The sequence below is a fragment of the Myotis daubentonii genome, chromosome 3 (genome assembly GCF_963259705.1).
Source record: "Myotis daubentonii chromosome 3, mMyoDau2.1, whole genome shotgun sequence".
Lineage (NCBI taxonomy): Eukaryota > Metazoa > Chordata > Mammalia > Chiroptera > Vespertilionidae > Myotis > Myotis daubentonii.
In genome coordinates this window covers 182,068,405-182,094,356 of record NC_081842.1, presented here as the reverse complement: position 1 = coordinate 182,094,356, position 25,952 = coordinate 182,068,405, and positions in this window count along the sequence as shown.

Sequence of the window (25,952 nt, the reverse complement as noted above, 5' to 3'; positions counted from 1 at the left end):
ATCTTCAACCAGCCTCCTGGCCCCCCTCTCCCCCAATTTGATTTGTGGGAAAACCGAGGGCCTTGCCCAAGGTCACGCAGCAGGTCATGACTTCTCAGAGGGGCTCCTGCTGCATCTGGGTTCTTCCCCCCCAAATCCCACGCGCCCGAAGCTTCCGCATCTCCTTCCCTCTCCTAGGCATGAGAGATGTTCTTCACACACATGGAACGGATCCTGGTCCTTCTAAATTAGGAAGATAGAGGAAGAGAAGCCAGACAGCTGCCCCCACCCACGGCTGGGAGACTAAATGCTCCCCAAATTACACAGCAGATGCCAGGGCTCGGGCAACAAGACCCAGCTTGATAGCTCTGTGGTAACCTCAGCCAGCTCAACTTTATCCTTATGTTTTACCTCCTCAGTGATATGCAAACCTCTCAAAGGCAGGAGAAATGGCATTCAGAACTTCTCCCTTGGGGGGAAAAAAATTATTTCTGAACTTGCGTAATACACGCCCAGTTTAGTTAACCCTTTTGTCAGTACACTTGGTCTGCCCTGCGCTGGCTGAGAAAACTCTCTCTCCTGTGAGGTGGATGTAGTGCAAATTATTGAGAAGGAGGCGAGAAGCGTGGGGCTGGGGTGCCAGCTCGGCCACTGGGCCACTGTCTTGCTGTGGGACCCCAACTGGCCCCGAATCCTCTTGGGGCCTATGGGTCCCAAAGGACAACTCCCGGGACAAACAACTCTATGGGCAGTTGTATTTGCTTCCTCCGGGGTCTCCATTCTTCTGTAATTTCAGCCTCAGTTGCCTGTTCGATAGAAGACACAGCATTTCACTTCTGCACCTTCAACCTCTATGTTCATACCGACTTATTATTCAGAACTGGAGCCAGAAGGTTTTGAATCAAAGCTCACCTCTGACCCCTCCCACTTCTTCATCTCCAGGTGCTGAAACTCCAATGTCCCTTTCTCTCCAGCCACACTGCCTCTGCCTAACGCGGCTGTATTGTCGCACCTCTCTCCCTTGTCTCCCGTCTAGGTTAATTTTCAGCGCTCAGCTCTGCTCTGCCACTTCCCGGGCCTGAAAGCTTGAGGGGCAAACCCCTCCCCCAGTATCTGAGGGCTAAAGCTCTGGTGCCCCAAGCCCGTGGCCATTTTTGCAACCTTTCCCTCACCCTAGGTAATGTTCCACCTCCATTCCTTCAACACGCAAATATTTGTGGAGGCGCTACTATGGGCCAAGAACTGCGTTGGCCACTGAGGACATAGTTGCCCACATGCCCAGAAACCAAGTGTGCTTTGAGAGCGCGGGCGTTTGGGGGCTCTGAGGAGGGGCACAGAATGGAGAGAGGGACTGGGCTGCCGCCAGCTCCCTGCTCCCTGTTTACTATTAACAGCTGCCCATCCCACCCAGCACACAGACGCCCAGGCGAACCTTGGTGCGTTTTCAGGCCCGCAGCTCCATGGTGAACGGGAAGCAGGTCGCCTCCAGCTGCCTTGAAAATCTGCAAAGGAACCCCTTTTAGTCCTTCCCTCCGTACCCCGTGCACTCCCCAACTTCTGCCTTCCTCTCCCTCTTTGGAGGACATATGGCCCCTGAAGTTTTTGTTTGCTTGCAAAGGGGGGAAAAAATAAAAAATCCAGCTTCAGTGTGGAGAGGTTTTCTTTAAAAAAATTTATTTTATTTTATTAAGCATCGAGAGACATAGCAATCTGCTTGCAGATAGTGTACGTGCATAATTAATAAAATCTCATTATTTATTTATCAAGAGACACACGAGGGACTGGAGGGCTATCCCCACTATATATGAAGAGAGAGGGAGAGAAAGAGTGGGAGAGGCAAATACTTTTTGAACATTAGATCCTTCCAGAGAAGCGAATCTTTTAATATGCAATGAATAAAAAGGCGTCTACTCCTCAGCGAAGTGGTGCTCCATGCCCAGGAGGCATCAGCACGCAGAAACCCGGTTCAGGGAGCTTAAAAAAGGAACGGGACCAACTCGGTGCTGGCAGTGCCCAGCACGCCGGCTCTGGGGCTTTGGGCAGCTGGCAGGAGAGCAGCAGGCACAGTGGAGGGCCTGGCTGCAAGGGGGCTGGGGGGGGGGCGGGAGGTTTGAGAGCCAGTTGGGGGCTTCTAAATGGGGGGACTTGGGCAGAGTCCCTGCTAGATGGGGGAGGAGAGGGCACAGTCACCCCACGGGCACCCCATGAATAGCCTGGCTCCTCTGACCCGCGGTAAGGCAGGTACCTTCAACAGGGAGGGGGTCTAAGTGCCAGCTTTGCCCTTGCACCTCTGCGTGCCAGATGCCCGGCCAGGACGCCAATATCAATAACCCAACTCGTTATATAACGGCCCCGCGGCCAGCCAGGCAGGGGTCAGGCTCCCAGGCTGCATGAGTTGGGGTGGACCTTCGCTCTCCCTCCCTCCCTCCCTCCCTCCCTCCCTCTCTCTCTCTCTCATTTTTTCTCGAGACGAGCTTTAAAATAGAAAACAGGCTCGTGCAGGAACCCACCCCATGGAAGGGGCGGCGTGGAGGGAGTTCTTCCCCCACCTCCCTCCGGTGCCAGCAGCTCCTGCAGCGGAACGCTCGGCCTTCCCGGGGCGGTGGGCTCCGGAGGGGCGGGGGGCGAGCTGGGGAGGGGGCGGCCGGCCGCGGCCCCCGCAGGGTTACCCGGGCGCGTGCAGGGAAACGTCTCAGCAATTCCAGGGCCGGCGCGGAGCGCGAGGGGGGGCGGGGGGCGCGCGGCGCGGGGCACCTTGAAACCGCCAGCGGCCGCGCGCTGATTGGCGGAGCCGCCGCCTCGGCGTTCCAGCCAGGCGCCCCTCCCCCCGCGCCGTCCACCCCGGAAGGAATTTCCTCCTCCGGCGGCCGCTATTGTTGTCCGGCTCCGCTGTTTGGGTCGGATCGCGTAACCATAGCATCCAAACTGTGTCCGCCCGGGGCCCCAACCTGGGACCCCTGTGCCCCTGCCCCCCCCCCCCCACTTTTTTTGCAGCCTACTTATTATGACTTCATCGGACTCCGGGGAGAGGGGAGGGGATGAGGCTGGGGGGAGCGGGCCCGTTTCTGGCGGCCCTTACTTCGAGATGTTTTCAATTATAATTTTTTAAAAAATCTGCCTTGTGGGTTTGGGGCTTTTAAATTCTTGCCCCCCCCTCCCCCAATTACACCGTTGGACCAAACTTGAATGGGGTTTCCCCTCCGTTTCCCCTTCACCGTCTTCACTCCAGCCCCTGACTTGGCTGCTCACAGCTGGAGGTGGGGGGACTTCGCAGCAGGAGTCGCCCCCCAAAACCAGCCCCTCAAATCCCGGCTGTGTCCCGGCCCCGGCGCCTGGGCCAGAACCGGTGAAAGCGAGGCTGGTCGTGGAGCCGGGAACGCCGGACCCGCGAGCCCCTGCCCTTCGCTCCCGGCACTTGCTGGCGGGGTTGGGTCCCTGGCGCTGGATCTGGGGGCGGCGGTGCGGGGTGGATCCGCCAAACATCGGGGCTGTCACAGGGAAAAGGGGTGATGGGGAAGCGGCCGGCAGGTTCTTGAAAGAACCAGCCCCCTCGCCCTCAGTGCCCTCCTGGGATCTCTGACCCCCACAGCCCAGTCCGCGGAGCAGCCGGAGCCCCATACCTGCCCCCCCCCCCCCCGCAAAAACAAAAACAAAAGCCGGGCCCCCTTCTGCGGGGAGAGGTGGGAGCCGGCAGCAGCCCGCACCGGGCGGGTCCCGCAGGGGGACGGAGTTTGGGGGGGGGGGGGGCGGGCGGGCAAACATTCCCAGAACTCGAGCATCCTCCCGGCGCCGGCTCGGGCGGGGGCAGCCGCGGCCGCGGCCCAAGTTCGGGGCAACACTGCCCCCCAGGGGCCGCCGGCGGAGGTGCAGCCGGCCGGCCAGGGGCCTTGAGGTTCGCCTAGTCCTGGACTGAGTGCCTGATGGGTCGGTGGGAGGTTGCAGTGACCGGTGGCCCACGGGATGGGGGGCTTCCAGGCGTCAGTAACGGGGGTGGGGGGGTGGATGTGGGGTGGTGGATGTGGGGTGGGGATTGCATCTTAGCTCAGAATGTGAAACTTTAGCAGGCAGTGGGTGCATCCTACAGGCTCCCCATGGAGGGGGCTCTTAAGGTCACTGGATCTAGTTGTCTCAGTGTGCAGTTGGGGAAACTGAGGCCCAAAGAGGGGTGCGACTTGCCCAGGGCAAAGACCTGAGGTTTGAGCCCAGTCCTCCTGGGGTCCTGTGGCTTTTTGGGTTCACAAAGCCCTTTTCCATCCCTGACCTCAGTGGCTCCTTGTCTGAGAGGCGTACTCGGGCATTTTACACCTGGAAACCGAGCGGTCTTGACTCGCGCAGTCACACCGCTGAGTGAGAGCTCGCTGCACCTCTCAGTCCAGCCTCTGTCCCATGGGGACTGGGGGGCTGGAACCTCAGGCCGAGCCAGTCTGCCCTTCCACTCGGGGCCCCTGAGCCTGGGGTGGAAGTGCCTGCTCTAGGCTGAGGGGTCCAAGCGAAGGGTATGGGCCTACTGAAACCTGCATGCTGGGCCCCTAAATTGCTGCCTCAGTTTCCCCATCTCTACAATGGGGGGTGGGGGTGGGCAAGAGAAGGGGAAGGCGTCTGGCCTCTGCACAGCTCGGGGACACTTAGGCTCCTCCTCCTCTTTTGTCTGTCACGCCCTTTCTTCAGCGCCTCCCCGCTCCTCGGTGGGGGTCGGCCAAGCAGTTTCCGCCACCCGCCCTTCCTCCCTCCCCGCAGGGCTCCTGCGGCCGCCCCTCCCCTGCCCTTCTGGCGAGCGCCGAGCTGGCGGCGGGAGGGAGCGGTGGGCCCGGAGCCAGCCGAGCGTCAAGTCCACCCCTTGGGAAAACTGGGTGGGTGGGGGCTGCTGCAGAGGCTGCAGCTTGGCGCTGGTGGGGGAAGGGCCCATGGGGGTTGTGTCCAAGGGAACTGGTGTTGGAGCTGGCTGCTGGCCGCCTCCCCCTCTCCCTAGAGACCAGGGGAGCTGCACCGGGAGCCCTTTCGCTCCTTCCTCCTTCCTCTTCCTTACCACCCACGAACAGCCAGGCACAAAGTCTGGTCCTTTCTTCTCTTCAGTCTCTCTGCAGTCATTCCCTGCTCCCCCTCCCTCAGCCACCACCCTCATCTGCAGGTCTCCCAGGGCTGTGCCTTCCTCCACAGGGTCCCTCACACTGAGCTTTCACAATCACACCACCCCCCTCCTCTGCTTCAGGCCCTGCCCTGCCTTCCATCGCCCTCAGGGTCACCCTACCTCTCCCCCTCATTTCGGGCCTTCCTCTGACACATCCTTTGTGTCCTAGGGACCCTGCCTGTGACTCCCCGAGCCTGCCCTGCTCCCTGGGCTCCCACAGCTCATCACTCTGAGATGCTGCCAGGCCTTGGGGATACGAAGGCGAACTAGACCACCCATCTCTGCAGAAAGCCCACAGACCAGGGCAGAGACTACCGGCAGGGTAATAGGAAGATGGTTGGTATTATGGGGTCTTGAGAGGACCCTCACCCAACCTGGGGAGAAATCAGGGAAGACTCTCTGAAGCAGGTGATACTTGTGCTGAGTCCCAAGGGAGGAGTAGGAACTGGGCAGAGGTAAAGGGGGGGAAGACAGTCCAGGGAGCGGGAATGATGTGGATAACACCGTGGGCAGGCACAAGTCATGAGAGAGCATGAGTCTTAATGAAACCGGAAGACAGAGCAGCTGAAGTGTAAGGGCAGGCTGGAGAGGGAGCCAGATAGAGGTGGTCCTTGTGTGCTGACTGAGGAGCTGGGATTGCCATGTGCTGGCCTCAGGGAGCCATGGGAGGGCTCTGAGCTCTGGGCTGAATTCACTTTGGGAGATCCTCCCTCCCTCTTGCAACCAGGTTCTGGGAATGCAGAAATGACTATTTTAATTTACCCAACCTATCCTTTTCCCATAAAGGATCTGAAAGGCTCTAGAGCGAACTCAGATATGGTTCTTGCCTTCAAGGAGCCGGTACACTGAGGTACATGAAGAATACACTGGGTCAAGCAGGATGAAAAAAGCACAGCAAGAACCTTCTAAAGTGCACAGCAAATGGACCTGTTCATTCCTGCTGTAAACCTCTTCATTGGCTCTGTGGTGCCCTCAGAGCAAGCCCATCTCCTTTCTGTGGCATTCAAGGCCCTTGTGGTCTGCCCTGTTGGCCTTGCCAACTCATCTCTGCCGAACCCCACACCCTCCCTTTACTCCAGTAGCTGTTACTTACAGTTCCCCAGCTACACCACGTTCCCTCCAACCATCAGATCTGTGCCCATACTGTTTGCTTTGCCTGAAATCTTATCTCCTAGCACCCGGCCTCTTGCCCTTTCTTCATTCAGCAGTTGGCTTTTTGAAGATGCTGCTCAGGCGTCACCCCCTTGAGGAAGCTCTCTTTGATCCTCAAAGCTGGGCTGGGTTCCTTTTTTGAACTCCTGTTGTCCCTTGTGTTTTCTTTTATCACAAAACCCATCACAGCACAGTTTAATAATTCAAAGGATGCCCGGCCAGCATGGCAGTGGTTGAGTGTCGACTTATGATCCAGGAGGTCATGGTTTGATTCTGGTCAGGGCACATGCCTAGGTTGTGGGCTTGATCCCCAGTGGGAGGCATGCAGGAAGCAGCCAATCAATGATTCTCATCATTCAATGATTCTCATCATTGATGTTTCTATCTCTCCCTCTCCCTTCCTCTCTGAAATCAATAAAAATATATTTTTAAAAAATCCAAAGGAGACTGGCAGCCTTCATTTCTGATTTACCCTTTGGTCTCCTGCAGGTCATAAGTGAGTAGATGCTCATTTAAGTTTTTGTTGTTGAAGACTGTGTGCAAGCAGCTTGTGAGGAGTGATAGTGGTAGACATTCATGAGTGCCTGCTGTGTGCCAGGCACTGTGCTAGCCACTTGTAATACTTTGCTCTCTTGCAACAACCCTATAAGGTTGACATTATCCCAGTTGGTAGATGGGGAAACTGACTCAGAGAGGGGAGATGACTATCACAATGACTAAGGTATTTGTCAAAACATTGAATTCCTTGAAGTTAAGATCTGTGCATGCAAGTTATACTTCAATAAAAAAAAAAAAAAGGCACGAAAACTACCATAGCATAATATTCCTTATGTCTGAAAGAACTTGGACAAATAGTTTTCTGTTATTACCAAAGAAAAAGAGAAGGCACAGTTAGTGAGAGGTAGGGCAGCCCCTTGACCCATGTGGTCTGTCTCTAAAAGCCTTTGCTGATTTGAAATCACTCTAGTCCACTGAGCCATCTGGAGGGCCCCAAGCGCTTCCCAGGAGAAGGTGGTCTTTCAGGATTTGAGGGTCCCATTGGCAGAGGAGGGCCGAGGAAGGCGTTCAAGGTGGTGTGCAGGTCCATGGCATGGCAAGTACCAGCATCAGAAGTATGTAGGGGAGTAATGGGAGATGAGGCTTCCCAGATCAGCTGGGCCCAAGTGTGGAGGGCATTGAACACCGGATGGAGTTGGACTTAGTGTATAGGTGGTGGCAGCCATCAGCTCCTAGAGGGCACTGACCTGAACTTCTCTTGGAGGGACACATTCTTGGGGGAGGGGAAGGGTTGCTGGCTAGTGTGGGGCTGGATTTGAAGGGGACAGAGCTGGGGGAGGGGGAAATCCCAGGGCATGGATGAGGCAGAGTCTAAAGAGGTTTGAATGCCAGCAGCTAGTGGACACCCCAAAGCCAAGCCAGACAGAGAAGCGAGGCCAGGCTCCTGGAGCCACATTCAGAGTTCAGCTGAGCTGGGATTGGGGTGACGACAGACAGGGCAGGAAGGAGGTGACCGCCATGGCCAAGGCCTGGGGTGGAAGCCTGGCACTTGTACTCACTGCCACAGTGATGTGACCTTGGATAATAGAATGATGTCTCCTAGCCTCAGCTGTCTCAGCTGAAAAATGGCGATATTAATAGTGCCTACTTCGGCCATGGCCGGTTTGGCTCAGTGGATGGAGTGTCGGCCTATGGACTCAAGGGTCCTGGGTTCGATTCCCGTAAAGGGAATGTACCTTGGTTGCGGACACAGCCCCGGTGGGGAGTGTGCAGGGCTTGGCTGATCGATGTTTCTCTCTCATCGATGTTTCTAGCTCTCTACCCCTCTCCCTTCCTCTCTGTAAAAAATCAATAAAATATATTAAAAAAAAAATAGTGCCTACTTCATAGAATATTCCAAAGATTAAATGAGATGATACATACAAAGCTCTGAACACTGTGCCTTTTCTTCTTCTTCCTAATCCTCCACCCGACTCACGTTCAGTTTTCTCTCTCAGTCTCTTCTTTCCATGAGCACCCCCTCCAGTGAATTCCATACATGACCTTAAATGTGTTTGTAAAACGCGCGCGTTGTTTTGGGTGGGAGAGGTCTCATTTTGTAGCTTCACTACCGCCTCCCCCGATCAACACTGCATGTTTGAAGGCCTCTCTAGGCTGCTTCCAGTTGCTGTCCAGTTTTCTGATCACACATCCACCATCTTTTACTGATCCATTCACCCGGTGATGGACATCTACATTGCCGCGAATTTCTTCCTCTCACCAATAATTCCTTGACAGATCAGCCTTGTACACGTCATGGACATGTCCCCCTGAACCTGGGTGAGAATTTCCTTGGCATACCCCGGGGTCAATGGCTATGTTATGGGACATACACCTACTGAATTTTACTAAATGTTGTTTGGTTGCTTTCTAGCATGACTGAAGCACTTGGCAGCCCACCAGCAGTATGCTCCCGCCCCCCCCCCCCCCACGCGCCTGCCAGCACCCGGTATTATCCACCACTCTAGTTTTTGCCTTTGTGATGGATGTAAAGTGCCAACACGTTAATTTGGATTATTGCTTGGATTGTTGGTGAGTATAAGCAGCTCTCTATGTACTTGTTAGTCATCTGGGCTTCTCCTTCTGTGACTTGTTTGTGCCCTTTGCATACTTTTCTGCTGAGTTTCCTGATCTGTCTTCCTGTTGGGTGCTCCACAGTCAGCAATGAGGACAGCCTACAGCAACGGTCTCAGAGCAGGTCTGTCCTCTGGGGAGGGATGGGTAGGTTGGCTCCAGTGAATTGCATATAGGACCCTAAACAGGGCCTGACTTCCGGCTCAGTGCCATTTGAAGTGCTGTCATCTCAGAAACCTGGCCTGTGTGCTTACCCTGTGTGGGCTCCAACACCCAAACGACTTAGGCTGCTCCGGCTGCTAAGGACTCCTAGTGCAGTGAGGGGAGGCAGAGGAGAGTTTTTCCAAAGATGAAGCGATAGGACACACATAAAGCCCTTCCCCGTTATAGCCCCTGTCCCATTTGATGGTCCTGGCTTGGGAATGGAAGAAAAATCCATGGCTGCATCAAGGAATCCAGGCCAATCTTCTCTCCTCGCACCCAGGCCTCTTCAAGGAGGGTGGCTCTGAACTTGGAAAGCCTTAAGCTTCCAAATGAATGCCCGGGGCCACGTTTATGGCAAGGGGTCTGTCCAGGAGAACTGCTCAGCTGACAAAAATGTGGGTGAGTGGTGGAGTTGAGAGGAAGGGGTGAGGAAGAGAGAGGAGGGCAGAAGAGGAGAGCGGGCAGAGGGTGAGGTGTGCGGAGTGAAGAGGCCCAGAATAAGCCTCCATTACAAGCAGGGATGTCTACTACCCATTTGCAAGTCACGGGAGTTGCTCCTCTGCCTCCTTAAATCTTCAGCAGGGCCCACGGCGTCCTCATTTGCCTTAGGTGATGGCTTCGTGGAAACTGAGGCAGGGGCTGCGTTTCTGTCGAAGTCTTATGGCTTGTGACAAAATTAACACCCGCAGGCCAGTGGGATAGTCCAAAAATTGATCAAATGCAGCTGAAGCAGGAACTTAGAATCAGGGGTGATTATGGGAATGTAAATCAGCGCCTGGGGAATTTGCAGAAATGTGAAATGTGGAGGAGTTAACTTCCAAGGGTGAATGGAGCATTTGAGGCGATCTTATTTAAATCTAAGTGGGTTTTGTAACAGACTGTATTTTCTAAAAATGGCTGCCATAATATCTCCCATCCCATATGTTCCTCTTTCAATGTGACTCGAACACTCCTACCATCAAATCAAGAGACGGGGTCTCAATGTCTTCTTTTTGAGCCTACGTGGACCTTTACAACTGCCTTAACCTGCAGAGCGATGGGAGTGACACTATTTTTATGACTCGGGCTAGGCTAGGTCATAGAAACGCCAAGACTGTCTGCTTTGTTCTCTTGGAGAATTCATTGTGGTGGAAGCCAGCTGCCATGACTGCCCTCAAACCGCCATGCTGCGAGGAAGCCCAAGCTCATTTACATGGAGCGATCCTGTGGAGAAGTCCTGAGTCTAAAGGAAGAGAGGGATGCTCAGTCGTCCAGCTGCTCAGCCCTCTGCTATTCCATCTCCAGATGCTGTCTGACTGTGGGACTCTGAGCCAGAGCCACCCAGCTGTCCCAGTTCCGAATTCCTTGCCCACAGAAATAGTTGGAGGGAAGAAAGTGATGGTTGCTGTTTTTAAGCCATGAAGGTTTGATATGATTTGTTGCACAGTAGTAAATATTCGAAGCAGATTTATACATACGTTATTACTAGAGGCCCGGTGCATGAATTCATGCACCAGTGGGGTCCCTTGGCCTGGCCTGCAGATCAGGCTGAAACTGGCTCTCCAACATCCCCCAAGGTGTCCTGGATTGCGAGAGGGCGCACACCAGGCCGAGGGACCCCACTGGTGCACAATTGGGGCCAGGAAGGGATGCGGGAGGTTGGCCAGCCGGGAAGGGACTGTGGGAGGGCTCCAGGACATGTCTGGTCAGTCTCACTCAGTCCCTGATCAGCTGGACCTCAGCAGCAAGCTAACCTACCGGTTGGAGCGTCTGCCCCCTAGTGGTCAGTGCATGTCATAGTGAGTGGTTGAGGGGCCTTAGCATATCATTAGCATATTACACTTTGATTGGTTGAATGGCTGGCCAGACGACTGGACACTTAGCATACTAGGCTTTTGTTATATAGGATCAGTCTTCCCTGATAAACTGCGACTATTTTGTTTTTAGCTCCATTCCCAGCATTTAGCCTGAAACATACTATGTTCCACAGATGTTTGTTGTCTAAATGGATGAAAGTAAACAGACCAGATAAGCATGGTGTTGTGGGAGCCCGGAGGAGGCCCCTAACTGGGCCTGGGAGACGCAGGCAGGCTTCCCCGGGGGAAGTGATGCTGGGCAGGGCTAGACCCACAAGACTATCGATTCCTCGTCTCTGGGTGCTGCTTGTTTGTTCTTGGCCTAAGTGAGGCTTCTTGGCTTGATGTGTGTCCAGTGGGCCCATCCCATGTCCATTTGGGGTTCCCCCTTCCCTTTCCCTGTTCCAGCTCTCTTTTGTCCCTCCCTCCCTGGGCCTGCAGGCTCACTCTTCTGGCCTCCTCTGACTCTGGGTTTGTGGGAGAAAATTAAGTCAATGGGGAGGGAGGAGTTGACAAATAGATGGTCTGGTAATTGAATTTTCTCTCTCTAGCCTCTCTCCACCCCCCAGAGAGCAGGAGGAATTAGTTCTCTATACGGTGGTTTTCCCTGCTAAGGAGCTCTGGTATCGCACCCCTTCCCTGCCTAGGCCAGCGAAGGGTGGTGGGTGGTGGTAAGCAGGACCTTCTTAGGATCCTCTGGGCTAAGCCTTGTACAGAGGAGGAAACTGAGACCGAGGGCGGGGGGCTTCGCTGCAGGCACCCAGTGGTTAGCAGCTGAGCCAGGACTAGATGGGAAAGGCTGAGGGGCCAGGTCTTGCACTGCCCAGGAAAGTGGGGAGGAGGGACTAGGAAGGATTTGGAAGGGAGAAGGGACATAGGAGTGGCAGGCTGCTGGGAAGCTGGGGCTCCTGGGTCCTGGCAGGAGGGAGCCTCTTTACTATTGGTTGGGGTTTCCTTGGCTGGGGTGGGAGGTAGAGTCGGTAGGGCGACCAGCCCCCCGGGCACCCAAGAGGTAAGCCTATTACTCTGCAGGTCTAGCTATCCCCTAGGACAGTGGTTCTCAACCTTCCTAATGCCACAACCCTTCAATACAGTTCCTCATGTTGTGGTGACCCCCAACCATAAAATTATTTTCGTTGCTACTTCATAACTGTAATTTTGCTACTGTTATGAATCATAATGTAAATATCTGATATGCAGGATGTATTTTCATTGTTTGCGACCTACAGGTTGAGAACCGCTACTCTAGGACCTGGCCACCCTGCACAGTACCCTCTGAGATGGAGGCAAGGCCAAGGATTGGTAGTGACCTTGGGCAGAGGGTCGGCAGGGCTGGAAATAACCAGCTACATGCTCTAACTCTCACCATTCTGAACAGTGGGAAGGCCGCATCATGGGAAAGGCTGTGGTGAGCTGTGAGGGCACTGGCTCTCTAGCCCTCCATCAGCAGTGTCTGTATTGCTTCATTGTAGAGATGAGATGTTGAGGCTCCCAGGAGGCCCTCATGCTAGGTCACAGGCTAGCAAGTGGCAGCACCGGGATTCAAACCCTGGCTGGTCTGAGCTCCCAAGGCCTCTCCACAGGCTTCTTAGTACCATGGGGGGGCGGCCACAGGGAGGGTGTGCAAGCCTGGCCCCTTGAGGTTAGGGGCGCACGCCTGACTCTGAGGAGTGGGGGTGCAAGCCTGGCTCCACAGGGTAGGAGGGGCGGTGCATCCCCTGGCATTCTGAGCTCCTGGCCCCTCCAGGCCCAGCAGGGGTGGGCGCCGAGCCCCTCCTCCCAGAGCAGCCTGGCTGCAGGGCCCCAGGAGCGCTTGATTTATTAAGCTAATGTTCTAGCACATTTTCCCCATCCCATAATGAGCTGTTTCCACTAGGGGGTGTCTGCAGAGCGACTTCCGGCAGCTCCAGGAGGCAGGCAGGGCTGGCTGGCAGCTGTGGGGGGTCAGGAGTGTCTGGCTGCCTGGGAGAGGTGAGGTTGGAAAGTCTGGGTTGAAAAATCACCCCATGATGTGTGTGTGCAGGGGGAGTGGGGAGAGGGGGTGGATGGGAGGGGGACTGCTGAGAGGAGAGGGGAGGTGTTCAGCCCATGCAGCCTGGGGAGATTGCACATTTCCCACCAACCCCAAAGGCCTGAGGCGGGGATTCTGGCCTGGCTCCTCCCCATCCCACCCAAACTTCTGAGCTCAGCCTGCCTACTGCCTGCTTGTTATTCCCCAGAGCCTCAGTTTCCCATTTTAAGAAGCCATGTTTGTGAGGTTGTCCTGAGGGTCAGTGGTGATGCGTGTAGAGCTCTGTACAGAGTGATAACCCCTGCCTTGACCTTGGGGCAGACCTGCTTGCCACCTGGGTATCGCTGGTCTGTCAGAAGCTATGCTTTCTTCACATGGAACAAAGACAGTGCTTGGTGTTTTGACTTAAACCCAGTTCATCTTTTTCCTCACCAAACTCGAATCCCTGAGAGCCTGGACTCTGTGCCGGCTTGGGTGACCTGCTCAGTAGCAACACTGTCCTGCTGGATGCTCATTCTTTGTGGTTTTAGTCTGTTGCTATTTTTTTGTTTGTATGTTTCTTTTTAAGTATTTTTATTGATGTTGAGAGAGAAGGGAAGGGAGAGGGAGAAAGAAACATCATCCATCGCTGCCTCCTGCACACCCCCCTCCTGAGGACCAAGCCTGCAACTTGGGCATGTGCCCTGACCGGGAATCAAACCAGCAACTTTTTGGTGCATGGGTTGACGCTCAACCAACTGAGGCACACCGGCCAGAGGCCCTGTTGCCATTTTTCTTTGGCATGAGCTTGGCGCCTGGAAGGCATTCATCCGGAGGTACCTGTCTCTGCTCTTCACATCGGAGATGATGCTGTCCCACTGGCCCCAGACCTAGGAGGGCAAAAGGGACAGCTGGTGTCTCTGGAGATTGATAGCCCCTGATGTGGCGCGAGCAAAGCCCAGTCACCTTCTCTAGAACCAGAGCCCGTTTCACAGAGCAGGGCAGCTGAGTGGCTTGCCCAGGAATCTGGGACTAAGTGGCAGAGGGAGGACTGAAACCCAGTCTGCTGACTCCCAAACCAGAGCTCCGTCCTCTCCTCACTAGTGCTCACTGAGGGAGCCCCTGGTCGTTGGCAGGTCCTGGGGACAAAGGGGAGTTCTCTCGGCCTCTTTAGGGCTGCGGGCTAGTCAGCCTGGGCTCTGGGGGAACCTGGGAGTCGGTGGAGCCCTGTAGGAAGGGCTAAGTTTAGAGGAAGAGAGGCCGGGGGGCCTGGCCCACTGGGTACCTGCGCCTGTTGTCTTGGTTTTTGTTCCTCACTGAATTCAGATCCTCCCTGCACCCCCCCCCCAAGAGAACCAGCCACCCCAAAACATGAATGAGCACTGGGATGAGCTGCAGGTTAGATCAGACGCCACTGCCGTTCAATGCTTCCTAGCAAAGAACCTACCAGAATCTATGGGGGAGGTCTGCTCGCCCATGACCCGGCTCGCTGCTGCCCTGGGGGTCCCCCTCTCCTGCCCTCTCACATGCTGCTTCCCGCCTTGGTGGCATCCGCCCCGCCCACCCCGTCACCAGCCCTGTACATGCTGTTCTCTCCTTGGCTTCCCTGCACGTGGCTGGTGCTTGAGCGGTTAGTCCTCCCAGTCACCGCCTCAGAGAGGCCGTCCCTGACCACCTGCCCAGAGAAGCCCTCCAGCCACCCCTCGCCTTCCCGGCTTCTGTTGTCTGTGCGTCGTCATCTGAAAGGACCCTGTTTCTTGCCTGCTCCCCGCCAGAACAGCAGCTCTGTGAGGGCAGGGACTCCACTGCCTCCTGCCCAGAATGCAGTGCTGAATGGTCCACTCCAGTTCCTTTCTTCTCGGATTCCCCTGGGCCCAGCTCCTGGCTTCAAATGTGCACACCTGCACTTACCTCAGGACGCTGGTACCGGGACTTCATGTCAACGGCAGCCGCTTTGCTAACACTTGCGGATGTTTGCCCTTACCAGGCGCTACTCTGTGCTTCCTACATATTAATGCACTGAATCCTCCCAATCACCCGCCGAGGCAGTACTGTTATCAGCATACCCCTTTCACAGACCAGGACACTGAGGCCGGAGATCAGTGGTCCAGTCAGTGAGGGGCAGGGCTGCGGTTGAAACGGGTGGTTGGTTCTCTGGAATCCCTACTCCAGGGTGCTGCTAGAAGCAGCGTGACACTCTTGTCTGCCTCTCAGAGGGCAGCTTCCTGCCCCCTTGTGGAATGTGGACCAGCCCTGGGAACGTGTGCCCCCACATCCCTACTGCTCCCAAGTGGTTTTACAGAGTATTTCTTCCAAACACATATGATGCTTGTTTCGAATTATACATGCGAAGGGGAGCAGAACAGGCCTTCCCAGAAGGTGCCACTGTGGCATGTGGACTGAGTCGAAGGCAATCAAGACCCAGGCGATTCAAGAAAAACTTTAACCCCTCCCTCAACTACCTAAAGGAACTTAGATAGGGGGTCTGGCCCAGAAAGCGAGCTATTACAGAGGTAATTTTTAGCTGAGTGACCTATGTGCACGGCAGGGCAAACATCTAGCTACAAACATCTGCCCTTCTTATTGTTGTGTGCCTCACCCCAGCCCTCTGACGCCCCAGGCTCCTGTCCCACTCCTTAGCCCAGGCTGGTACATAAGCCTCATCATGCCCAACTTGCCCTTGAGTCTCATATCTTTGGGTTTGTACAAAATTAAATTTTTTCTCTTGTTAATTTGCTTTATGCCAATTTGATTATCAGACCAATCAAAAGAACCTAGAAGTAGAGGGAAAATTTTCCTCTTCTACTTGTTTGGATGAGCAAAATTTCCTCCATCTTTTTATACATTTATTTATTTATTTGGTTAATCCTCACTCAAGGATATTTTTTCCATTGATTTTTAGAGAGAGTGGAAGAGACACAGGGAGATAAACATTGATGTGAGAAAGACACATCGATTGGTTGCCTCCAATTGAGGCTGGAAATGGAGCCTGCAACTGAGGTATGTGCCCTTGACCAGAATTGAACCTGGGACCTTTCAGTCTGAGGGCCGACGCTCTAGCCCAGCCGTGGGCAAACTACGGCCCGCGGGCCTGATCCGGCCCGTTTGAAATGAATAAAACTGTTGAAATAAAAGACCGTACCCTTTTATGTAATGATGTTTACTTTGAATTTATATTAGTTCACACAAACACTCCATCCATGCTTTTGTTCCGGCCCTCTGGTCCAGTTTAAGAACCCATTGTGGCCCTCGAGTCAAAAAGTTTGCCCACCCCTGGTCTAGCCACTGAGCCAAACTGGCCAGCCTCTTTGTACACATAGAGCAGAAAGCAGAAGACAGAAAGGACATTTAGAGGAGACAGGAGCCTCACCTGACGCCAGAAGGACAGGGTCTGGAATCTTTCTATACCTCTGCGGCCCTCTTCTTTCCCTTCCTCATGCTTGTCCCTTCATTTGTCCTCCCCAAGTGGACGGAGCCTCCCCATGGCTCCTGAGCACTTATACACCTCCCAGTTCCACATCCGGAAGCCCACTTCCCAGGGGCAGAGAGAACATCTAATTGGCTGAGCTTGGACCAGGTAGGTCCAGCTGAGGCCCATCACCTGTGAGCTACGTGCATGGCTATTGTGGCCTTGGCCTGTGTGTGGTCGGGCGCTGTGCAGGCAGCAGTCAACGTGCCTGCTGTGGTCACGAAGAGCCTGGAACACTAGGAACGTATCCCCCAGGGGGTGAGGGCTTTGTGCCAAGGAACAGCAGAACCCGACTCAGTGTTCAGTTTGGAAGCTTGTTTTGGCTGCTGCAGGTGGAGGTGGGCTGCAGGGAGACCAGTGAGGGGCCATTACTCCATGTAAGGTGGGGAGGGCCTGGATGGGGGCACAGGGTCCCTCCAAGGACGAAACAGTGGCTCATGTTGCCTTCTTCTCTGGGCCACTTTAATGTCCTTCCTCCTGAGTCGGCTCTCAGACCTGGCGCTGAATCCACGCCAGGCCCCGTGGTGAGTGCGAGGCCCTGCCCTTAGAAACTCACGGCTGTGGGAGAGGCAGGACATGGCCACTGGGAGTGGTGTGAGAACGGAAGGTCACATGAAGTGCTATGGGAGGTCCCAGGAGGCCAAAGTCACTTGGAGGTGGGGCGTGTGGGCGGGAGAAAGGATCTTGGTCACCCCCTCCTCCCCTTTTTTTTCTGTAAAGCTAGCACTTGGTGTAGGCCTGGAGGACCCAGTAGGAATTGTGTGCATGGAGCTACGGGTGAAGAAGGGGGCAGCCTGGGCAAGGGCATGGGGTGGGGAAAGTCTGAGGCGTGGCTGGGACAGCAGGCAGCTGTGTTGCTGGGGTGTGTGGAGCTGAGTGATGGGAGCTGAAACTAGAGGCCGGCAGGCACCTTCCTCTGGGCGTTCCCTCGTGGAACATTCAAATGCTCACCTAAGGTGTTTAGCCTTCACGCTGGGCAGTGGGGAGCCACTGACAGTGCCCATAAGCAGTGTGGTCCGTGTTTCCCTTCAGGACTGAGGCATGGGTTCTACACGTCAAACCAGAGGCAAGTACTCAGGCCTTCGGAGCGCCAGGGCCTGGGGGACACGCTGGTGCTTCATCATCCCCCACGAAGGGCCCTTCCCGTATCCCAGGGCCTTTGGGAGCTCAGTAGGTGGTCGATGAGGCCAGAGGAGGTATGTGCAGGCACGGGGTGGCCCGGCAGCTGCCACATGGCGGAGGGCCTGCAGGAGCCGCTGATGGCTGGAAGGTAATTAACAATTCCATTGTAATCACTCCTGTCATGACATCATTAAACTCCGATTGCACTGGCTGGGTGGCTGACGGATGAGCCCGGGAGTCACAGCTTGTGGCTGGAAGGCAGGATCATTTGTCAGCAGGCGGAAGACCAGCAGTGGGGACCCAGATCTCTACATGTGGGGTGCTGGTGGGTCTGAGGTGCTGGCTGCCATCCTGGGCCAGGTCATGGCAGGCGAGGCTGAGCCCGGACCCAGAGCAGGTCCAGACGCTGGCGTTTGACGGTAGGTCTGAGCTGGAAGGTCTTGAGAGATCGATCATTCCCTGGAGGTGGCCCAGAAGGCAGAGGGGGCACAGCGGTTGTGGGGCTCCAGGCACCCCCCACCTTACTTCAAACCCCCATTTTCTCTCTAAATGGAAATCATATATGATTATACATGATTGTTGAGAAAGAAATCCAAACAATGTATGGGAGAAGCGTAAGTGCTCCATGATCCCACCCCTAGATGTAATCATTAAAAGTTTGGCTTATGTTCCAGTTGTCAAGGCCCCTGGCACCGCCACCCGGGTTCCTGCCAAGATTCTTCCTGTTCTGTGGGCTATCCCAGTGACCTCCCCAGAAATCCCCTTTTTGGCTTAAAAATAGTTTAATGTCTTTCCTTTTAGGAATAGGACATTCCTAGCCCCCGACCCTGTCCCCACTCCCACCCTGGGCTGGTTTCTCGGTGGCCGGCCACCGTCGCTCAGTTAGCTCGGAACAAGCTGTACCTTCCAGCTCTGCGGAGTCTTTGTGTTCCTCAGAGCGGAGGCTGGACTAGAAGTCTCTGTGTTTAGCCAGGCCCTGTGTTTGTACAGATGCTGGCTAGAGGCCCGGGGGCGGGGGGGGGGGGGCGAGGAGGGGAGAGGAGGAAGAGCTAAGAGCTTGAAAAAGCAACAGCAATGGGGAAGGGTGTGTGTGTGCACAGGAGGCTGGGCAGAGGGGTGGAGACCAGGCACAGGTGGGGGTGTGGGCTGTTAGCATCTCCTCCTGTCTGCGTTCCCCTTGCTGGCCGGCTGGAGTTGATGTGTTGGAATGAAGGACATTCTTGGCCCCTCTCTCTGCTCCTCTCGCTTGTTCTCCATGGGGGTGAGGAGGTGAAGGCGGAGGGGGAGAGGGAGGCGGAGAAGTAGTGACCCATTTGACTGATAATCGCAGGGAGCCTGACAGCCCGGGGCAGACTCACCGCTGTAAAATGCAGTGTATGTGGAGACAGCGGGTGTTTGATGGTTTACTAATGCATATCAAGTTAACCCCAAAGAAGTGGCATCAAACAATCCTGTATTCCCCTCACAGATTCTGGGGATCACACATTCGGGGAACTTCTGGCAGGGCTGGTCTTGTTCGAGGTCCCCTTAGGTGAAGTGCAGGAAGCCTCTAGCGCTGTTGGGATGGGGGAGACCATCACCTTACAGTGCCTGATGACATCTGGGTTAGGTGGAAGACCCCCACCCCATTCCCCAATCTCCCCTCACCAGCAATGAAACTGATTCTTCCATCTGCCCTTCCTGGGGCTTCTGACCCCGTAGGGCAGTCGGTGGTGGTGGGGCTCCCCTCCCTGCCCACCTGGCAGCCGCGTGAGGGGGTCTCCTGAGACGTGGATCCCCAGGCTGGTGAAGCCTTCAGATGACTCCAGCCCTGGCCAACACCTGACTGCCCCCATGGAGAGACCCCACATGAGAGCTGCCCAGCTTCCTGAAATCCTGGCCCAGAACTTGTGAGCAAATAAATGGTTGTGCTCTGTCACTAAGCTTTGATGTGATTCGTTGCACAGCATTTGCTAGCTGGTATTCCCTAGCTCCAAAGACTCCGCAGGAACATGGGAAGGTGAGCCTTGAGAGGGAGGGGGAGGAGGCAGATAAAGGGAGACAGCAAGGTAGACTGACCTCTGACATTCCTCGTGAAGCAGGGGGAAACCAGGCCGCGAGCAGTCTGGGGCCCTGACACATGGCACTCTGCCACGGAGGGTTATAAGAGGGTTTTGGCCCTGGCGGGTGGCTCAGTTGGTTAGAGCTTCTCCCAGTATGCTAAGGTCGCGGGTTTGATCCCTGGTCAGGGCACATACAAGAAGCAACCAATGAATGCGTAAATAAATGGAATAACAATTACCTCTCTCTTACTCTAAAATCAATACTTTTTTTTTTTTAAAGGGAGTTTTGTAAAGTTTCCACAGTGAGAGGGGCTGAGAGCTCTAATAGCATAATTAGGCCAAAGTTACATTATCAGAGAGAATATGTAGACATATGAGAGTTCAATAGGAAACAAATTTTTGAGGTGTGGGATGTGTCTGTTTTTATTTACTTTTATTATTTTTAAAAAATATTTTTATTGATTTCAGAGAGGAAGGGAGAGGAAGATGGAAACATCAATGATGAGAGAGAATCATCATTGGCTGCCTCCTGCACGCCCCCTACTGGGGATCGAGCCTTCAATCTGGGCATGTGCCCTGACTGGGAATCAAACCATGACCTCCCGGTTCATAGGTCAATGCTCAACCTCTGAGCCCTGCTGGCGGGTGGGATGTGTCTGTTTTTAGAAGCTTGGGGAAGGAGCACACTACATCCAATTCCACAACCCACTCCCTCCCTCACCAAGGGACCAAAAGTTTCCCTCTCCCCTTAGCACACAACCTGGTGGAGAATAAAATGGCGTTGGTTTAGAAGATGCCAGGGACTGAGGAATTCACAAGACTCAAAAGGGGTTGTGGAATATCAGGGACTCAATGGGTGACAGGGAGGGAGGGAAGGATGAGGCCTGGATTTCCGGAGGGCAGGGGGTTGAAAGCCAGACAGAGAAGAAGAGTCTTTGAAAAAAGCATTCTACTAGAACAACGGTTCTCAATCTGTGGGTCGCGACCCCTTTGGCGGTCGAAGGACCCTTTCACAGGGGTCGCCTAAGACCATCCTGCATATCAGATATTTACATTACGATTCATAACAGTAGCAACATTACAGTTATGAAGTAGCAACGAAAGTAATTTTATGGTTGGGTCACACCATGAGGAACTGTATTTAAAGGGCCAGAAGGTTGAGAACCACTGTACTAGAAAAAGACTTGAAAATTATGGCTCTATTGAGCCCTCTCCAGCTTCCTCTCCCTCCTTTTAGAGAAGAGTAGGGGGGAGTATCTTACATTGTGTTTTTCCCTAAGCAGATCCCAGGCAAGGACTGGAAACCAAGCCTGGGCAAGAGTGATCCCAGGAAGCAGGGAAAAGAGGGGAGTGAGACAGGGCAGGGAAGGCAGCCAGCAAAGGGTGTGTTAGCAGGCCAGTTACTCCTGTGGGCGACGGGGCAGAACAGGCCCCGCCTCGTCATGCCACCCTCAGGACAGGAAGCTGGTGTGTATCCTCCAATTCCCATTGGTGGTGGCAGGGCTGCTCCTGGGCCCTCTGGGCCGGCCCCTCTCCATACCTGGGCAGAGAGAGCCTGGGGAGAGTTGTGTTGCAGGTTTTCGGCTTTTTCCTGGAGTGAGCACAAAGGGCTATGGGTGGGGCTGTGGTGCGATGTAGACAGAGCAGGCTGGCTTTCCCAGAGTCCCCAGGCTGGGAGGCCTTTCCCAGGGAGCCAGGAGGCCCTGCTGGCCCAGGCTCCTGATTGGTGAACAGCAAGGCCTGAGGAAGGTGGTTCGTTCCTGATTGATGCCTAGAGAGTGCTGCCGGATACTTGTTTTAAGGGAAAGACTCAAGGTGGAAAGGAAGAGGAATTGGTTCAAACTCTGCCTCAATCCCTTACTTACTGTGTAATTTTTATTAGGCGTATCTCCTTTCTCAGCCTCAGTTTCCTTAGCTGCAAAATGGGGCTGATATTCCCTACTCTGCCTGCCTTGAATGCTTAGAACGTTGTAGTGGGTATTGGTAGCTTGCCTTCCCATCCTCGGCCATCCCCCCTCTTTGACAAGTCCTCTCAGTCCAAGTGGTTTCAATGAAACTCTCCCCTTTGATCCAGCCAATCTGAGCAGGGCATTCCCATGGCCATGCTGATTGGTCCAGAGATGAGCCTGTGCCCTGAGCTCAACTAACCAGAGTGAATCCCAATGCTTCTGGAGCTCTTGGAAAGAGCCACCTCTTTCCTGGTGGCCTTGAATTTGGTGCAGCTTTAGACTGAAGTCAAGACGTGGAGAGGGAGGAATGAGAAAGAAAAAGGCAGGTCCCAATGACTGCGCGAGTCCCTGAATCAAGCTGTGCCTGAAGCTGCCTGGTACCTCTCGACTTCTCAGTTATGTGAGCCAATACATTCCCTCTGCTGAAACTTGTTTGTGTTGGATTTTCTGTCATTTGCAACAGGACGCTTTTTAAATGATAAAAGTACTGGACAGCATGTTGATGTGAACTGGGGGTTGAGCTGCAATTTATTTATTTATTTATTTATTTATTTTTTGCTTAGAATAGTGTTTGGGACCATCCATCCAGTTCTAGCCCAGAGGAATGCTCTGGAGTTTATTGAATAGATGAGTAAACGAATCTCCTAACCTGTGGTCCCCCATTATCCCTTTGACAAATGGGCATGGGGGGAGGTGAAAGGAGAGGCTGGAAGAGGGGTGTCAGAATTTTCTTTGTATCCCTTAAATTGGGGGAAATTTCATTCTTGTTTTGTGGGGCAGGCCAAACCCTGTGGTCATTATGGGGTGAGGGAGGGTGTGCCGGTCCGGGATGGGATTCCAAGGGGAAGGACCGATTGAAGAAGCCGGAGAGGAGTGGGGAAATCTTAGGCTTTGGAGCCAGCCTCTCTTGAGGGCAGGAAGACAGAGGGAGCATGGGACATGAGAAAGCGTGGGCGCCCCATCCAGTCAGCTTAAATGCTTGCTCGTCTGGTGACAGCCTGTTACAGCCTCTGTCTCACTTGGCTGTGAGCTCAGACCTCATTCACCGTGTGTCCCGAGTGTTGGGCCTAGCGGAGCGGACTCATGGGAGGAAGCTGAGGCTGATCCCGTCCCCGTTGAAAATGACATTTGTGATAGAGTCTCCAGTGTGTGTCTCTCTCCTCACATCAGTCCTCTTTCCCATGTGTTCAATTTTCTTCTCATCCCTGTGGCCCAAGCCGGTGAGCAGCCCATTTTCACCCCGTAAGCAGTTGGTCCCCTCACCCACAAAGAGCTATTTTCCCAAAAGCCCACCAACTGCAAGCAGATAAAAACCCAGCCGTGTGGCCTTGGGCAAGTGTCTTGGCTCATCTGATCTTCAGTTTCCTGATCTGTAAAGTGAATATAATTCAGCCCTGGTTGGGTAGCTTAGTTGGTTAGAGCATCATCACGATATACCAAGTTTTCAGGTTCGATCCTCGGGGTACATACTACAATCAATCAATGGATACATAACTAAATGGAACAAAAAATCAATGTTTCTCTCTCTCTCTCTTTCTAAAATCAATTTAAAAATGAATATAATTCATTCTTTGTGGGTTAGATGAAGATTAAACGAAGTAATGTATGTGGAAGGGCTAAGCACTGTGCTTGGCGCAACGTTGGATGCAGTAAAAGAGAATTCCCTTTGTCCTGCCTCCACCTAAGGTAGAACTTGGTTAAGAAAATTTCTGTGACTTGACTTTGGGTGATGAACACACAAAACAATACACAGATGATGTATTATAGAATTGTACACTTGAAACATGTAATTTTATTGACCAACTAGAGGCCTGGTGCACAGATTCATGCACCAGTGGGGTCCCTTGGCCTGGCCTGCGCCATCTCTCAAACGGGACCCTTCAGTGAATGTCGGAGAGCTGGTTTCGGCCTGATCCCCGCAGGCCAGGCTGAGGGACCCTACTTTGCACAAATCTATGCACCAGGCCTCTAGTATGCATATAAGATCTTTGGTTAATCTCTTCCCACCCTCCCCCTTCCCCTTTCCCTCTGAGATTCATTAGTCTGTTCCATGTTTCCATGCCTGTGCATTGAATGTCTGCCCCCTGGTGGTCATGTGCATCATAGCTACTGGTCAAACGGTTGAACGACCAAACAGTCGCTTAGGCTTTTATATATATAGATGTTACCCCCAATAAATTAAAAAAAAATTTTTTTTTAAAGAAAAAGAAATGATAGGTAGTATCCATTTTGGGAACAGTAATGGTCAGGGAGTGGTTTCACCTTGAGCTTGAAGTATAAGCCTTAGTCATTTCTTTTCAGGTACATTTCTTCACCCCCATGTTAAATATCCAACCAGAAATACCCTTCTTTCAAAGAACATCTACAATAGATGCTTAACTTAATCATTGAAAAAACAATTTCTGTGGATTGATTCCTCATGACCCCAAGATGTCCACATATATGTATGAGTGTCTATCTGTGTGCGTGTGCATGTGAGCTGTGCTTATGGGTATGTGCATGCTATGTTTGCAAGCTAACAGAGTTGTGTTTTTGTGCATGTGTGCTTGTCTGTGCCCACGCCTGCGTGTTTTCCCAGTGCCATTAGTGGAAAGCTGTAATTCTATTTTATGGCTGCAGCAGCCTAGCCATTAAGCCTCCTCCCCGCACCCATCTGGGGGTGGGGAGGAGCTGCAGCCACCGTGCCTCCCCTGTCCCTGAGTGCTGCATGAGCACCCAGCCACCCCCTCCCGCACCATATGCCTGTCTTTTACAGTTCTTTGGTGCGTGGTGCTCACTGAGTGGCTAATTAGCTAAATGAATTAATTGACATCCATACATGTAATTAGCAAATGGTTATAAGCAGCTATTCTCCTTGGGATGTCTGAAATTTCTCAGGGTCAGATACTGCAGGGGTGTTTTAGGGAGTAAATGAGAATGGGCAGTGTGAGTGCCAAGCACCGGCCTGGGGGACCCTGAGAGCTTGAGGGCCTGGCTGCGGGGAGGGGTGGCAGTGGGAGGAAGGGAGGAGGTGCCCTGAGTCTGGTAGGGGGCAACCCACTCCGAACATACTGGGAGTTGGGAGGCCTGGGATCTGGCTGCCTTCATGCAGGTTTCTGTGACCTTGGTGAAGCCCCCCCTCTCGCTGGGACATGGGCTCCACTTCTAGGAGGGATGGATGGCCCTACCTTAAGCTAAACCTTAACAATAAATAGGACAAAGTGGGGTGATGTGCCCCACTTCTTTGTTCCACAGCGTGGCATCATTGTGGTCTCTCATACCTGTAGGGTTTGGTACAAGCTATGCCCTCTGCCCCAAATACCCTTGTCCATCATCTCTGCCTTTAAGGTCATCCAGGGGGGAGGGTTTCTGAATGATGCACGGAGCTTTCTAAGTCAGGTGAAGATGTGGCTCATTTTAAAAATTTTTTATTTTAATATATTTTTGTTGATTTCAGAGGGAGGGAGGGAGAGAGAGAGAGAGAAACAGCAATGATGAGAATCATTAATTGGCTGCCTCCTGCATGTCCTCAACTGGGGATCAAGCCCAAATAAAGCTGGGCCAAATGTGGCTCATCTTAACCTGCAGATGTGAACTGGAGAAATGACAATATGGTTCCTGCTGCTCTCCCACTTCCAACATAATGGTGGAACTGGAAGATGGTAATTATGATAAACACTGTTATTCTGAAAGGAAAGAGTGGGAGACACACAGTAGTTGATAGTGGCTCCTGGCGATTCTGAAATTCCACTAGGCAGACATGTTTAGGGCCCCCTGCCATGGAGATGGAAACTATCTTTGGGTACCGGCTCCTTTATGCACTGTTCTCTGTGGTCTCTGCAGCGCTCTGTAGGAGGTCCTTCCTTTTTCATCCCCCTCCTTGGCCACATCTCAAAAGAATGTTGGGGAATATACCTAAATCGGTGATTGAGTCATTTCTCAGTCATTTTCTTATAGATGGCTAGGGACCCAAGGGACATTTTATTACTTGAACAGTTACAATCTTTTAGCTCAAGTTGGTAGTTGTTTTGAGACTACAACTCTTTTAAAAACGTAGTTGACTTCTTATCTGGAACTATTTAAAGTTTATGTTTTGCCCTGGTTGGGTAGCTAGGTTGGTTGGAGTGTCATCCTGATGCACCAAGGTTTCAGGTTCAATTCCCGATCAGGGCACATACAAGAGTGAACCAATGAATGCATAATAAGTGGAACAACACATTGATGTTTCTCTCTCTCTCTCTCTCTCTCTCTCTCTCTCTCTCTCTCTCTCTCCTCTCTCTCAAATCAATAAGTTAATAAAAGAAAAACAGAAGAGTTTTATAAAAATAAAAAAAAAATTTATGTTTTAATTATAGTTGACATATAGTTTCAGGCATACAACATAGTGGTCAAAATTTATATAGCTTACATATCTCCTTGATTTACATGTATCTTGGGCCAGCATGCGTTGTTGGGTGTCTGTTGTTTTCCTATGGTCTCTCAGCTCCAAGCTC